The sequence below is a fragment of the Rhodnius prolixus genome, unplaced genomic scaffold, assembly GCF_049639745.1.
Source record: "Rhodnius prolixus isolate KJV_2025 unplaced genomic scaffold, Rpr scaffold_5, whole genome shotgun sequence".
NCBI classification, from domain to species: Eukaryota; Metazoa; Arthropoda; class Insecta; order Hemiptera; family Reduviidae; genus Rhodnius; species Rhodnius prolixus.
Genome location: NW_027411624.1, coordinates 28,777,935 through 28,795,115, shown reverse-complemented (window position 1 = coordinate 28,795,115; position 17,181 = coordinate 28,777,935). Strand labels below are relative to the sequence as shown.

Sequence of the window (17,181 nt, the reverse complement as noted above, 5' to 3'; positions counted from 1 at the left end):
TTTCGGTAAGACGAATTCAAGACAGTAGCCTACTCTAACTTTGTCTTTTTCTACTTTAACATGCATGTACGTATATATGTGATTTATCATAATTATAACAAATAAATATTATATTTCCTCTAGAAGATATTAACTTTTAAGATGAATTAGTTTATTAGATAATATAATAGCTTTTATATTTAATTAGCATTTGCGAATCTATTCTGTTACTTTGTCCTAGACTTGTTTGTAATGCTTCAGAGAGTTGGTGATGCCAGATCTGAAAGAGAAATTAATAATTAGTTTTATGGTAGCATTTAATTCTAAATTGTATTTAAATTTTATTTTTAAATTTATTGGACATTCTTTTACTAAATTCTTTAAGATAATATTAATTCATAAATATTTGTAAATAGTTTTACTTCTTAATCGTGTGTAATTAAAAATTTACGTCGGTTTATTTGTAATAATCTGAAGTACAAACATTTATTTATGCTTAGAAATTCATATGATTAATAGGATTTCTAAATAACACTTATTACAAATACAAACCAGGCGTAATTTATGAAGGAAAAAGCAACAAAATTATTAATACGTGTTTATAAACAATAGAAGTTGAACGAAATTCATTGAATAACAACCAGCCGTTACTATTCTTTAATCTGTGTATACAAACAGTTGGACGGACGCCTGAACAACATCCTTGTAAATATTTTTAGAAATTCATTTTTAGATTGGCCGGCTAGTTAATTCTGGAAATTGCTCTTGTTTGATTAATAAATATTTTATTTTCTTTATTTTTCTTTGTAAAAGTAAAAATACTTTTTAGTTTTTAATCTCTAATTACTTTGTAACATCAAACAAAGATTTGTGTCCTATTCTGGATGATACATAAATGATTGCCTCTTTTTTTGTCGTTAATTAAGAGAGGAAATATTTAAAGAATTTTGTTTAATCCATAATTTAGGAATCATGGTTACTTGAGAGCTCGCTCATCTTCAGCTTAAAGAAAATTAAACTCTTTTTTTTTTTTAGGATTAATCCAGATTGCCAGATTGAAATTTTAATCATTAAGCAAGATTGTTTGACCAACGTGATGCACGCTTTTTTTTTGCATTTCTATTTTCTTTTACGCAACTGTTAAGATTCTCGAAACTCGTTCAATTTTTTTATCTTTAAATCTAAAGCTTCTATTAGAACAATTATTCCAAACAATTTTTTTTTTTAATTCAGTTTTGAGGAAAGTCGGGGGCTACCTCTAAAGGGCATTCCCGAATGGTGTACTATTTTACAAATAGAATGTTATTAATAAAGAATAAATATTTGTTTCCAAATTTGGACTTTACAGCCAATTTTTCTGAGTTAGCGAAGGAAAAGATATCTGAATATTCACTTTAATCTCGAACAATTAAAGCGAGACAAGGAGATTTTATAAAGTAATGGAGAATAACAATAAAATGAGGGTTTATAATAACACTTTTATTGTCACTAATAATGTTATAACAACGTAACTATGGCATACTTTCACTGGACTAGTGCTCTAGCACCGGCTCTAGAAGAGCATAACGCTAAGATAACGGTACTTGAATAAGACAACCCGTTTTCTAGAGCATTCCACTTGTGTTTGCTGTCAACTCGCCAGAGTTCGTTATCTTCCATTCTGTACTTTCTTTGAATTTTCTTTTCATTTTTTAACATGTTGTCAAGTTAATAGATATTAACGGCCACAGGATTTCTCTGAGTATACTATTTGGATAAATTGCATTTCCTGCTTCTTTCTATAAAAGACTACAGGTAGTCCTCGACTTACGACGTTGAACCGTTCCTCGGCGTCGTAAACCGTTTTTTTTTACGTAAGTCGGAACATACGTAAACTGTACCATATACAGTACAGTACTGTATTGCCATAATAACAGTACAGTACTGTATTGCCATAATAACAGTACAGTACTTTATTGCCATAATAACAGTACAGTACTGTATTGCCATAATAACAGTACAGTACTGTATTGCCATAATAACAGTACAGTACTGTATTGCCATAATAACAGTACAGTACTGTAAGCCCTTAGCCTATCCTAACACAGTACCCTAACACGGAAACAGTAATAACAGTAGTGTACATTACGATATCTAATTTCACTTCCGTGGTGATGGCCTTCCTTTTCTTCGATGCACTGCCATCAGAAGAGTCGGCCTTACGTTTGGGAGCCATAATGAAGGGCAAAAAGTGATCGTGACAACGATGTTAATGGCGAACTGGGATGCTGGTGACGCCGTTTTCCTCGGTCCCGAGCCGACTTAAATATTTAAACTAGACTAGACCAGACAAGCAATGACAAAACGTGCTAAACTCCTTTACAGACTTCTTGGACGACGCTCTAAATTGCCCATTGAACTCAAACGTTTAATATACAGCACTATTCTCAAACCTGTGTGGACTTACGGACTAGAGCTGTGGGGTTCAGCCAAACCTACAAACATACAGACTGTGCAGACATTTCAATCAAAACTACTCCGACAGATAGCTGACGCTCCTTTCTACGGTGACAAACCTCACTCTTCACTACGACCTCAACATTCCCTTCATAGACCAACTCGCCAAGACTGAATACCAAAAATTCCATACTGCTCTCTCGACTAGCTCTAATCCTCTTGTACTGTCTCTCGCTTCCTCTGACATTCCTAATAATCCTCGCCGACTGAATCGCCAGCGGCTCCGCGACTTCCTTGTAGTCCGAAGGCCTAAACGCCATTATTCTCCTATCTCTCCTATCTCCTCACATTCTCCTCTCTCCTGTAGAGAGTGCTACCACTGGGTAGCTTCTCTCCTCACGCATCAGTTCATCGCTCTTTCCATATTTACTGATTGTACACAACTGTATGCAGATTGTAAATTACAAAATAAATTAAAAAAAAAAGAAGAAGAAGCACTACTCACGATTTCGTATAAATAAAATTTATAATCTGTAGTTTAAATATTTTAAAGAGTAGAAATCAATCATAAAAATTGCGTTACCAGTAACTGATATTGTATAATAAATAAAACGTGAACTGAGATTTTGTAAACCACGTCTTGGTTGTTTCTTATTAGATCCCTTCATAGTGCGCTAAAATATTGGCCACCCTTCGCACTTAATGAATTAAAAAAAAAAGAAAAACTTCCGCCGTGGATGATGTAGGTGTTGTGCAGTTACTCAAAGTGGGTATTTAATGAAGTTGCCGCCCCTAGAGGCGGTTCGAGGGCGTTGCTGCTAAGTCTTTACTCACTTGCAATGGATATTGTAACACTTTTAGAGATTAGTGTCTTGCCAGAGAGTGATACATCATGAGAACCCATGAGATGGTGGAGGCAAACCTCTTTTATGGATCTTCCACTAACTATTTGGCCATTATTTTTCAATCATATTAAAGGATACTTCTTATTCAAGGATTTTACATTCATAGTTGAATTAAATAGTACTGAAGAGGTCTGCCAGATAGTGATTTTTATTGGTAGGGTCATTGATTCAGTTCCGGCGAACACTCTTACTGCCTTTTTAATAAAAATTTTAACCGAAATAGTTATTACTAGGGAACGGATTCGTATGTATTTACATATTTTTTTCTAGGCAATTTACAGACGTTTTTCAACTAGAAGTATTCATACTGACACTTTTTAAGCCGTTTGAGTCTACTTTTATTTCACATATTTCCACATATTTGGATGTTATCGCATATTTATACATATTTGATTAAAATAAATAAATATTTCTACATATTTAATCAAAATATGTACATATTTTTTCATATTTTTCATTTTGGGCATATTTTCATAATTGGGAGGTGGTTGACAGGAACTGTGAACCACAGACTGTAGGGCTGTGAATCACAGTGGGTACAATGGTTATTGTAATTTACACAGAATGCTGCTAAACAGTGACGGGCACTTGTTAGTTCTTTGAAGTTGTCTGACGTTGTCTGCTCTTTCAGCTCGTTCGTTGAAGTGTCCAATTCATTTCGTTCGGTCACTTAGTGTATTCTTTTCTGACAATTGCGTATTTCGTGCACAAGCCATTACCCAACTTGAGTCCCAAAATGTTCGACTGACAGAAAACGTGTCCAACGTTAAAAAAGACATCGAAAAGGTGGAAGGAATACCTGGGAATAAGGGAGATCTGATCAGATCAAAACTGTTAGAAGTACTGAGCAAGAACAAAGGGTGGGAGACCATCTGCCAGATTTCTGATATTATCAGTGGAACAGAAGTCACCTCAGAACATCGTGTACCCTTTACAACCAACGAGATAACTTCTTTCAGCAAGGCACCTATAACATCTGTAGATGTTGAACGATCTTTTAGTCGTTACAAGTCCATCTTATGCTCAGATCGTCGTCACTTTACGTTCCAACATTTGAAATTTCATGTGGTTGCAAACAATTTCGAAGAGTGAAGTTTTCAAAATTGAAAATTTAACACATCTTTTTATAAATAGTAAAAATGTTCTTTGTTGTATAAATCATTATAACTTGTAAAAACAAATTATTTTGTTCCTAATAAATTATTATAAATTGTAAAAATGTTCTTTTCTTGTATAAATAATTATAACTTGCCCCCCCCAAAAAAAATTCCATTTTCATAAAAAAAAATGTCCATTTTACTTAAATATTCCAGAAAATATTTTAAGAAAATCACATATTATCCACATAATTGACGAAAATAAATGCATATTTTAATTAAATATTTGGCATTTTTAAATACATAAAAATCCGTTCCTTAGTTATTACAGTTCGAGAAAATGTAAATATACAAAGATTGAACAAACGTACTGACAAACAAAGATCTAGTGTGATGAATTACACGATTTTCTCTTATTACCATTCTTATAATTCTAACCTACAAGTTTTCTTAGAAGGAATATAGTTCATGGTTTTTGGCTGACTGAATCATTGAATCCAAAATGGAGACAAAAATATTGCCAAATTCAATCAAACGTTTATTTTGCCAAGTTATTGACCTTGGTTCATCTTCAAAGCTTATAATTTTTGTAAATCTTTTGTTATAATTTTAACCAAAACCATTTCTTGTGGCATCCTCAGTAGACACCTAAGCTAATTATTAAACTTAAACCTTCTGTAATGTTTAGTTTTGGAGTTACGGTGGATAAATATGTTACACTTGGACAAAATACTTTTTTGGATTTAGGAAACCATAAAACGGATTGTTTCCGATCCAAACACAAAATAGAGAGACTGCACGATTACAATACTACTCCTTAATTAGAAAGAGAAAATTAATTAAAAAAAATGGAAAGACCTTTCTAATCGAGCTCAGCTTAAAAGAGCTTTTTAATGAATAAGAATACAAGTTTGCAAATCGTTTTGAATAAATAATTATCTCATTTCGCTCTTCTTAGAACATTAATCATTAAAAATAATTTTATGAATTTGACATGAAATAATTGTTTATTATTTTTCTGTAGCAATTAAATAAAATGTAAGAAAAACTATTTAAAAAAAGTTAAAAGAATTTTTCTAAAGAAATTTAAACCATTTAGAAGTTACAATTTAAATGTCAACATTCATTTCGTAATTTAGAAACACATTTTCTATTTCTGGAATTTAAATGATTTGTAATTAATTAATAAGAAGTGTACAGTCGTAAAACAAACTTTTTACAGAATTTTTTTAATACGTGTTAAAATGATTTTAAATTTTGAGTTTATACTCCATTATATTCTATTAAACTTTAAAGGTTATGGGCAGCCATTCGATAAAATATAAAATAAATCCTTAACTTCGATTATTCGAATTACATTTGTGACGATAATCGATTCATGGAATGGAAATGATCAAATCAAGCAGTGAAAGCATCTTAGAAAGAGAGATTATTAAAGCAAGACTTCTGTTAGAATCATCCACGGGTATATTAGAATCGATCAGAAGACTTTTTATCGATTTTCCTAATGATTAGAGAGATACTTATATAAGTTAAAAAGAAAAAGCGTTTTTTATCAGGAGTCTGCAATCTTTGATTTTTATTTTATCGAGAAAATTAATTTAATTTGATTCAAGGTCGTTAAACCAACCCTACTGAAGGTTATACTAATCAAAAATTTGCTAAATACTGTTCTAAATTAACTGTTTCCAGAAGTAAAACAGTTTTGTTCTGCTCTGATAATTAACATTAAAAATTTTAACTGCTAACCGCCATTATTATTAATTAGTTAATTAGCGTCATTATTTAATAATACTATTTATTGACTGACTGATAATTGTTCTCCACATTTTTATGTTCTCCGAAGAATATTCTTGGAACAGTCTAGAGGGAATCTAACGCTAGCTCTGCCTAGTGGCCATCAGAAGAATTAGATTGCACAAGAAATCATAACTACTTAGTTACTATCAGCGTATGGTAGGGCATTACGTCCTTAGGATATGCTGAAAGCGCTAGGCGTGTCCTACTTATCAGTGAGAGTACATCCTATTCCAGTAATTGCTCAGGAGCCAAAATCTTCTTAGGATAGTGGTATGACAGTAGTCAGGTGGTATTGCCTTCTATTACACAAAGAATCTGCAGGTACCGTTACATTTCAGGAGCACAAATATTGCTAAAATAACTTTAGTGAAATGTAGTCAGTTCCTTAGTGCTAATAGCGCTGATTTTAAACGCAGTAGCATGCATGCTTTTTGTATCCCAGATCAGTTTTGGACTTGCAGCCATCATCAAAGATTCACCCATTTTTCTTAGAGAATTTTACTTTAACTATGTTTCTATCAAATTATACTCGCTGATTAGTCATAAATGAAATCATGAAAAATCTGAAACCGGTCAAAAACAGTAAAAGTATGCCCTTGCAACGATAAATACACTCGAGCAATATTGTAATATTTCTTTGAAGTCCTTGTACTTCGTTCAATGATTATTTATACTTACTTATTCACTGAATCAAACTATCATTAGTAACATAATTATTAATCAATTCTATAAAATATATCAAGGTATTTAAAGTTATTAGAGAATAGAGATTGTAAAAGTGCGTTGGCGCCCGTTCTAAGTGGGACGTGAAAGTTGTTCGTTGTTTCAAGGTTAGACAAGGGCATCGTAGTGTTTATTAACGTAATGTTTGAATACTATCATACAGGCATAACATGTCACGGAGTAAAATTCCTTTTTATACTATTATTCAATGAAGAACAATTATATTACTAGAGGATATTAATTATAAGTAATAATTTTGTGCCATGTTATTAGAAAAAATTACATCGCATATTCAAAAGTCATGTCTTAAAATTAAAATTATTCCCAAATAATTATGTTTATAATTGTTTCTATACAAATTTTTATACTTTTTACTTTTTTACCATTTTCTACAAACTTTTAATGATTTTTAAGGAATAATTTAACCTACAGTATGTATTTTGATTTTTTTTTCCAGGTTAAGATGTCACTCTGTGAGGTTAACAAAAGGGTTTTTGTCACATGTTTATTTCTCATGGTGATTTTTGTGATAGATTGTATTTAGAAACAATCAATGGATAAGATGATCGCATTTATTCAAGAGAGATGATTTTTAGTGCCCTACACTTAGGATGAAGGTATGTTATTTATTTAATTCTTTAGTAAACAACCTGCTTGAAAACATTATTGTGTTCATTATTCGCTGTAATTTTAATAGTTCCCAATATATTAGTAATTCATTTTCAATTATTATTTTTCGAGCTCATTGTTATCTTAATCAAATGTTATTTGACATAATTAGTTCTTTTCTACTGAAAATTGTTCAAACATAACCTATATTTCCTAAAGATGGGTTTTAGCACCAAATTAGCTGTTTAATTTTATTGTTTTTATTAAGTTTTATTGTTCTGGAAATTACTAATGGAAAGCTAAAATTTTTACTTTGAAAAACAAAAATAAATAAAGAAAACTTATTTTGGAATCGTCTTCGCTTCTGTGAGCTGAGGTGAATAAATCTACTATGAAAATTCTGTATTATAAACAATAATTTAAATCTGTTTAACTTTAACTGGAAAAAACAAAAAAAACTGCCTGTTATTGTTTACTAGTTAACTTTTCGAATTAAGACAAACTGCAATAAAACTTTACCCGGCCTTTACAATAAACTGAATATTCAATAACTTTTGAAAATTACATTCTTTTAGTCAGTTCATAAAAAGTAATTTTAACTTAAATTATACAGTGTTCACCACAAATTATTTATAAATATTAATAATCATCTTCAATATTTTGTATTCTTTAAAAACAACGGAATTTAACCTTGTTTTTAATTAATTTAATAATAATAGAAAACAATGTTAATTAATCAGTGTTTATTAATCGTGATTATCAAACCTAGCTTTATCAGGCTTCAGCCTAAGGCAACGTTTTCCTAACTGGGAGTTGTGCTCCTTAGGAGAGGGCGTAGCATTTATTAGAAATATCTTTTTTTTTGAGCAGAAAACAAACTACAAAATTATAAATATGACTTAGATGCTTTGTTTTAAGCAAGGAACGTTAAGAGATATAAAAGAAGTTGTAGGTACATTCTAATAGGAATTCGCGTGCTTTAATTGACTTAAACAAATGTGTAGAGTAGCTAAAATCCCGAGTTCGAATCCTGCTACGGAATTATTACTTTTTATTGGTTAGGAAAAATTGTTTATAGCAATGTAAGAGATTCCGCCCCCCCCGTCCACGACACCTAATTGGTGTTAGGACATTAAGCCCCGCCTGAAAAAAATAGGCGCTTACTTTACTTTGCATAGAGAGAGAGTGTGTGGTTGTGATTCACGTATTTGAACAATTTAAACAACTTTTTAACAACATAGTAGACCTCAAAACAGCGGATATTTAAGGTGAAAACTTAGAAATCGATTATCTGCTCGATTACTATAACTTCTTTCATAATAATCGAGTAAAATAAAGTAGAAATTAATAAATAATTGTCTTTTATATTACCATTAATTTGGAATATATAGATTAACAATAATAGTCTGGCTGATCTTGGGGATTTAGGAGAGCGAAGCAATGTTAAACCCTGCTTTCTTTAATAACTTCACCGCTTATCGATTTCAAACCCACATCAATATTCTGCTTAACCGCATTTCTCGCGTTAGAAAGTTACCATCATTTCTGTTAGATTTCCTGCTTAATTTATTTCTATTGAATCCATACTTTTTAAACAAAACTTATTTACTAATTTCTCTTAATATTAGGTTTGTAAGAGTAAGTTTTATAATTGTGCAGACATTCGGTTATAAGTTTTCAAAGGAGATTTACGTTTTGTGGTCCCATAAGTACGAACAAACATTTTTATAAATTTCTGTGAATGTAATCACCAAAATTCGTAGGCTGAAAATCGCAAAAAAGATACGATTTGATATTAAGTAAAGTAAAGTAATCGCTTATTTTTTCAGGCGGGGCTTAACGTCCAACTACCATTTACTAGGTGTCATGGACGGAGGCAAATAGCAAACGTACTTTACTGTAAAATTTCTTTTATTAACCATTAAATAAAATCCAAGGCCAAGACCGGGAATCGAACCCAGTACCACAATACATATTAGCTTTGCAGGTCTCGCCTCTAAATTCGCTCGGCTACCGTGGCGCCTGTTTTGATAGTTAGTACCTTAAAGTATTAATAGAGGGTGCCACAATAAGGTATTGTGGCTGAATGAATGAACGGGATGTATCATTTAATTCATCAGATTTCCCAGTTTTTAGGATTTTTATAAAAAAACGAATCTCTTAAAAAATGTGTGTGCTACCTGGAATATCTTTTATTTGCAAACATTTTTGCTAACAAAATCCTAAAGTGCTATTACAGTTTATAGTACTGTCTTTGCCACCTAGGATATATAACAATATTGATAAGAATCAATTAGAGAGACGATTAGCTGAGTGGTTAGCGAATACTGAATTCCAACGCAGAGATCACAGGTTCGAATCCAGCTGCTGGCCCTTAGTTTTTTTTTTTTTATTTCTTTCTTCCACGGAGCTTTTTACAGCTCACCCACAGTGAATACCACCCAGTGTTGGCTGGAACTAGAGGCCGTCAGTGCACTGAAAAAAATCTCCAGGCGCTGATAACAACAAGTTGTTTGACGCGCCTTAAATACAAAAAAAAAAAACAATTATGGGGCTGAATTTCCAAAATTTGAACGAAGTTGGTCTGACAAAAAAAACGCCATTTTATCGACTAGATTATTTTTTCCCCCACTATTTCAAGAGTTTCTTGCAAGATGCTCTTACCTTTATAAACTTTGTGCAAGTGATCGCAAACATATACAGTAGACTCTCAGAAATCCGGACTTCTGTGGCGGTCAGCCGGTCCGGATTTCGAAAAATCCGTATTTCCCGGACGTTGGCATAACAGATGATTTCCGTCTTTATGGCGAACAATTATGACAATACTGTATGTGTTAACGTTTACGAGGGTCGTTTGAAAAGTAAAAACTACTTAATTTTTTGGGGTAAACCTTTTTTATTTTTCAACATAGTCTCCTTTTAGGCTTATACACTTCGTCCAACGCTGCTCTAATTTGTTGATCCCTTCCGAATAATAGGATTTGTCCAAGTCTGAAAAATAGCCATTCGTTTCTGCAATCACCTCCTCGTTTGAATAAAATCTTTTTCCCGCCAGCCATTTCTTCATATTGGGGAACAAATAGTAGTCCGAGGGAGCCAAGTCTAGAGAATAGGGGGGATGTGAAACGAGTTGGAACCCTATTTCCATTAATTTTGCGACCACAACTGCTGAGGTGTGAGCTGGTGCGTTGTCGTGATGGAAAAGGACTTTTTTGTGGGCCAATCGTGGGCGTTTTTCTTGCAGCTCGGTTTTCAAACGGTCCAATAACGATGAATAATATGCACCTGTAATAGTTTTACCCTTTTCCAGATAGTCGATGAGGATTATTCCTTGCGAATCCCAAAAGACATTCGCCATAATCTTTCCGGCCGAAGGAACGGTCTTCGCCTTTTTTGGCGCAGATTCCCCCCTTGGTAACACATTGTTTAGATTGTTCATTGGTCTCAGGAGTGTAGTGATGTATCCATGTTTCATCCACAGTGACGAAACGACGCTTAAAGTCCTGCGGATTCTTCTGGAACAGCTGCAAACCGTCCTTGCAACACTTCACACGATTTCGTTTTTGGTCAAGCGTGAGCAATCGCGGCACCCATCTTGCGGATAGCTTTGTCATGTCCAAATATTGATGCAAAATATTATGTACCCGTTCATTCGAGATGCCCACAGCACTAGCAATCTCACGTACCTTCACTCTTCTGTCATCCATCACCATATCATGGATTTTATCAATGATTTCTGGAGTAGTAACCTCAACAGGGCGTCCAGAACGTTCAGCGTCACTTGTGCCCATATGGCCACTCCGAAAATTTTGAAACCACTTATAAACTATTCTAATCGAAGGTGCAGAGTCACCATAATGTTTATCAAGCTTCTCTTTAGTCTCCTGAGGCGTTTTGCCTTTCATAAAGTAGTGTGTAATCAACACACGAAATTCTTTTTCGTCCATTTTTTGAAAATCACTCGACTTCCTCGATTCAAACGAATGCCAAACACAAAGAAATAGACCGATCTGGCTGAAACTTGGTGTGTGTTCTTCCAAGAGATGCTACTAACTAAACATAACCTCGATACGCGCCAGTGGTGCTATCTCTCTGACTTTGCACGGACTTTTCAAACGACCCTCGTATGTGCAAATACAACACATACAAGAGTGAGTTTCCGAAATAAGTTACTGTATAAACACTCCGAAATAGTAAACAGTAAGCTGCTGTTCTGTATTATATAGTACAGTAGTACTGTAATTAATAAAACACCGGAATGAATAATAATAGTAAAACACAGGAGTAAAAATAATTATTATTTACAACTTATCTTTTGAAGAAGTCCTTAATGCTCGTCTGCTTCACAAATATCAAATCAACATTTTATCGTTTTTATTTCCAAGAAATTTAATTTTTTTAAATTCAAGATCATCGATCCGGACTACCCAGAGACTCTGGGCCAGAGTCCGGACTAGGCTGATTCGAATTTCTCAGAGTCTACTGCACCTTTGCGACTGATAAGAGCTAAATCTAAAAAAATTGTTTGATTTTATTTGGTTAATACAAAAATCTGTTTAATAGAAAAAAAAAAATTCTTATTTTAATCAAAATTCTTGGGACTTAAAATTTTTGTAGGATATTAAATTTTATCACCCAATAAATATTTAATGTAAATGCCTCCTTGATTCTAAGTGGAATTTCCGTTAGAATATGGTTTATGTGTTTGTAGGTTCTTATTTTATTTTATTTATTTTTTTACTGTTTTAAAATTTTAGTAGTTCCTGTTCCTGTAATGAATAATAAAGTAACCATATTAAGCGTTAGGATTAGCTTTCTTGTATTTAAAGAAGGACAAAATTTATCCGATAGTTTTACTTACTCTTGTAAGAGAGGGTACTATTATTATTTTACTATTTTATTACTTTTAACTAATTTTATTTTTAGAATCTCCAGGAGCTTTATAGCGTTTAAGGCCAAGGTATACAGACGCAAAGTGTGAATTGTGGAGGGTGTTGGTTATCTTTAGGATGACCATTAGTCAAAGTCACAGAGAAAAATCTAAATTTTTGAAAATATAAGTAAGTAATGAAATCAGACAAAAATATTCAAGTAGCATTAACCATAAAATGATCTAAACATAAAATATTTTATATCAGCAATGAACTGAATCACTATTTGATGGCCTTACATTTGTGTGAAATATTCTGATACGTACATTTACACGAGTTTTCCTCATCGCCATTTACGTAATGCGATTTTCTTGAAAATTGAAAATATGTACAGAAAAATTACCAAAAGTAATTCAAAGTTCAGCAAAAGGATAGTTCCGCAAAATCCATCTCCTTTAATTTTTTTTTGTATTAATTTCTATTAATGCTTTACGCGGTAATGTGGCCGCAAAAAATGGCATTTGCGGTTTTGCTGATTGCGGGAGATTGCCCACGTTGCAGGGCAGGTTTTTTTAAAAAAAAATGTAACAGCAATGACACAACCTCTCTGACAGAAATTACATTTTGATTATATGACCGCAGGCATAATTAAAAAATAATAATAGTAATAATTACAACCTAGGAAATCTACATCAATCAGCTAAAACCGTAAATACTAATTTACTGCAAAAAAAAAATTGTGTTACTTGAATGACTCGCTTGATTTCCTTTAAATTCTGTACACTAAGTTGCATAAGTGTTGACTTATGACTTATAACTTTTATTTACAGTATTGACTTGTAACTTTTATTTACAGTGTTGATTTATAACTTTTATTTACAGTGTTGACTTTTAAACTTTTATTTACAGTGTTGACTTATAACTTTTATTTACAGTATTGACATAACTTTTATTTACATCATACCACTACTAAGCACCAATTACTTAGCGAAGTCACAATAAGTTACCATTTTGTTGTTTCTAGGGAGGAATAAGCCTGTATGCAGCGCTCAAATTGCAAGTCATGGAAGCCACAAAGAAGAAAGTAGCAAAAAAGAGTCACTGTTTATCTCGTGGCATTCATGGAGAAGAAAGAAGCTGCAGAGGAACCATTCTTTTAACCAAATGAACTTTGGAAAAGAAACTTTGGTTTTTATCCACCAAAGTATCGGTAAATTGGGGCATTAGAAGCCAACAGTAGCTGCATACCAATATGTTGGTTTTTACTAGCCCTCATAAACAATAATGGTTAATGTGCAAACAGGACCAAAAACAAAATAAATACAAAAATTAATTAATGAAATAATTTAAACCTTTTATTTAAACCATTTCCCCATAAGAATTTTCCTAAGACAGTTCTGGAGGAGAGACTGGGAAGGCATACACTGATAATGCTATCAGTTTTATCGATTACTGTTTAATACTAAATAATACAAATTATTCATTATTAATTAATATTATAGGATAGCGTTATAGTTATATGAAAATTGTAAGTAGACTTAGTTTAAACTTCATTCTAGTTTGCATGAGTAATGGGAGACTTATTAGGGTGCATAACAAGGTTGAGAATATTGCTGGGAGGGAATAGAGCGTGACTCATTGAGGGTCTGCCGCCTCCAACCAGCCAACCGCTCCCATTAAAGGCAGTAAAATAAATAAGTCGATAATAGTAGAAAATCTGAGGCCATGCTTCAGGGTAAATGTTAGATCTCTGGTTCTGTTTGTTTGTCAATCTCTCAACATGAATTTTTAATCAAACTTGATCAATTCATTTATCTATTTCTTTTGAATATAACAACTTGCAGTTTGTGGAAATTGATCTGAATTAAGGAAACAAACTAAATCTATGCTGGGGAACGTCATAAGGAAGACGCTGCATTTAGTCCTCGAGAGAGCCACTGCAAACGCAAAAATTTACAACTATGTGCAATCTAAGAACGCTAGAAGCGAGGCAGCGAAAACTTCAGTATCCCTAGTGGGTCTCCAGAATGCAGGAGCCGAACTTTAGTAATCGACTGCAATTATAATCTGGCATTCCTCTACTAAATGCTAAGGAGTACCTCTCTTCTGGAATTGCACAGCTAGCTTAGTAGATGCTTACATAATGAGCAATGCCCTTGGACTGTCTTAGCTACCTTCATAAGCTCAGCTTCTGCAAAGTAACTAAGATTAGGGTAAATCCTTTTCCTTCAAGAAAATCTTGGAAGTGCCCTCCTATAAAGACCATGATTCCATTTTTACAATGGTCCTTGCAGCAGCAGTTGTTTTGTAATCTGACTCTGCAACAAAGTTCGAGACTCTAGAATTTCCACAACATACCTCTTCCTTTTACCACAAAGGTACGCCTTCAAAACTCAGGATTAAAAAGTAAGTTAACCATTTAATTAAAATTTTTGTCATGTCACTTCTCTACAGTTATTCACTTATAAAATACAATTTTTTGTATAAGTTAATGAAATTAAACTGAAGGCAACAATAGTTTTTATACTATATTGATATAGAACTTTCAATTGCACAATGTTGAAGAAATACATAAATTTTTCTTAATAACAGGAAATAGAATCAATCGAACGTGGCAAGAGAAAGCCATATTCTAGATTCCCATGAAATATAAAATCTGAATTACCGTTTTAATTACAAATAAGTCGTTTCATTTGTGAGTGAAAATATTAATTGTTTTTTTAATAATTACTAGAGATTCTTATAACCCTATATAAAAAAAAAGAATATAAATAATCAAAATAAAACAACTCAATTATCTCTCCTGATAGTTTAAAATAAAAGGCAAGATTTTAAAGTTCTGTTGAATGTGGAGCTCCTAAACAGAACTTATATCCTTATACCTCAGTTCAGTATTTAATTTAAAATAAGTGGATTTTCAAATTTTAAATTTGAGTGAGTATATTTTAAAATCACCTCCCACTCTATTTTATTTTTTTTCTTTAGTATTTTTAAATAATTTAATTAAAATGAACCTTGTTTACAGATGCTTTTTTTTATTCTTATTTTATTTAAACCTTTGATTTGTCTGGTCTTGTTTTTGTTAGCTCCATGATTTTTGGTGCCATTTAAAAAAGTATTTTTTTTCTCTCTTATTTTTTTGTGAAATAAATTAACTAAAGGAATGTTGAAGGAGAGTTCATACGAAAGAGAGCTCCTGTGAAGATAATAAACTTCTAGCTTGCTTAGGTTTTGTATCAATCTTTTTTTTCTTTCTCCTTTTATTAAAGTAAAGTAAAGTTTTATGAAGTAAATCGAACTTCTTTATCGATCTTTTAAAATTATCGAAATTCAATTTCTTCTGGAAATTGTGATTAAAACCCAAGCTTACTAAATAGTTGTACAAATATTAATAAAGATAGATATAAAAACTTAATAGAGTCTCTTAATTTAAGAATCTGTTCATCAAATTATTTTTTTATTTAATAGGTATGATTGCTAAAAGTGATAATAATTATTTTATCTATACTGGGGACAATATAGAACAATTTTTAATTAATAAAACATTTTCTTAATTAGTGATCTAAGTTTTAATGATTCTTTTATCTAAATTCAAGACTTTTTATTCTAAACCTCGCAAGCATTAACGGCTAAGGGAAGCCTGGAAGAATCATTCCAATATTCCAAATGACGGAATGTGAGATTTTTCTTTTTTCAGTTAAAATTTTTAGCTCAGCAAAAATAACAATAAAAAACCAACTAAATGAAATGAAATTTGTGGTTATAGACACCCTAACTTCATATCCTAGCACAGGGATCTTCAACCTGGGTTCCGCGGAACCCTAGGTTTCCCTGGAACGTTGTCATAGGTTCCGGAAGTGATCACTATTTACTCAGCCAAAACGCACGTAAAATGGAAATCATCTATACAAGGAATTTGTCATGTAAGAACGAGGTAGTGGACTGTCTTATTAAAATATTAGATTAATAAAATATTTAAGTAAAAATTACAATATTAATACAAAATTGGATATAAAAAGGCAGTTGATGGTAAACAATAAATATAAATAAACCTTTGATGAACTACTTTATCTGTAACTTAAACATGAGGTTCCTTCAAGAAAACCACGAGCTCCAAGGGTTCCTCAAAGTGTAAAAGGTTGAAGATCCCCTGATCTATTACAATTGTTTTATTAAGATTAAATAAAGATACAAGAATATAATTGCGAATTTGAGTAGAATAAAGCTTTGATGAACTATTTCATCTGCTACTTAAACATGAGGTTCCTTCAAGAAAACCACGAGCTCCAAGGGTTCCTCAAAGTGTAAAAGGTTTGAAGACCCATGCCATAGCATAATACTAGGTGCGTACTTTGCAGGCACCGTAAATAATTTTATACCAGCTATGCCCAAATACAATATGTGCGTTGTTATACGGAGAAAAATAAGGAAATATGAAGTATCTTGGCTAATTTTAAAAGAAGTTTCCCGTTTTTAAATTCCTCAGTTTGATTTTCATGCGAGGGGTTAAACGTATAAATTAGTTAGACAAGTATTGGATGTAGAAGTTCAGAAAAAGAGAAAAAATGGAAAAATCTTGATTAGTTTTACAAGTAATTTCTCATTTTAACTTCCAAAGTTATTCACACACATTAGGTCGCATTGTTTTAAAAATAGACGCACAGAAAAAATGGAAATCTTTGGTAGTTTTATTAAAAAATCCTTAATTTGGGCCTCTAAAGTTCTATTCCCATGTCAGCACTACATTATATACATTATGCT

At 32.3% G+C, this 17,181-nt stretch overlaps 1 long non-coding RNA gene across 1 annotated transcript in view; it reads left to right on the top strand.

The window, feature by feature from the left end:
- LOC141458662 (uncharacterized) overlaps positions 1-13,765 on the top strand; it is a 182,285-nt gene extending 168,520 nt beyond the window's left edge. The window contains exons 4-6 of the long non-coding RNA XR_012461092.1: positions 7,398-7,557; positions 12,476-12,609; positions 13,445-13,765. This is a non-coding gene — a long non-coding RNA (uncharacterized lncRNA). The remainder of the gene's footprint in view (positions 1-7,397; positions 7,558-12,475; positions 12,610-13,444) is intronic.
- The last annotated feature ends 3,416 nt before the right edge of the window (positions 13,766-17,181 follow it).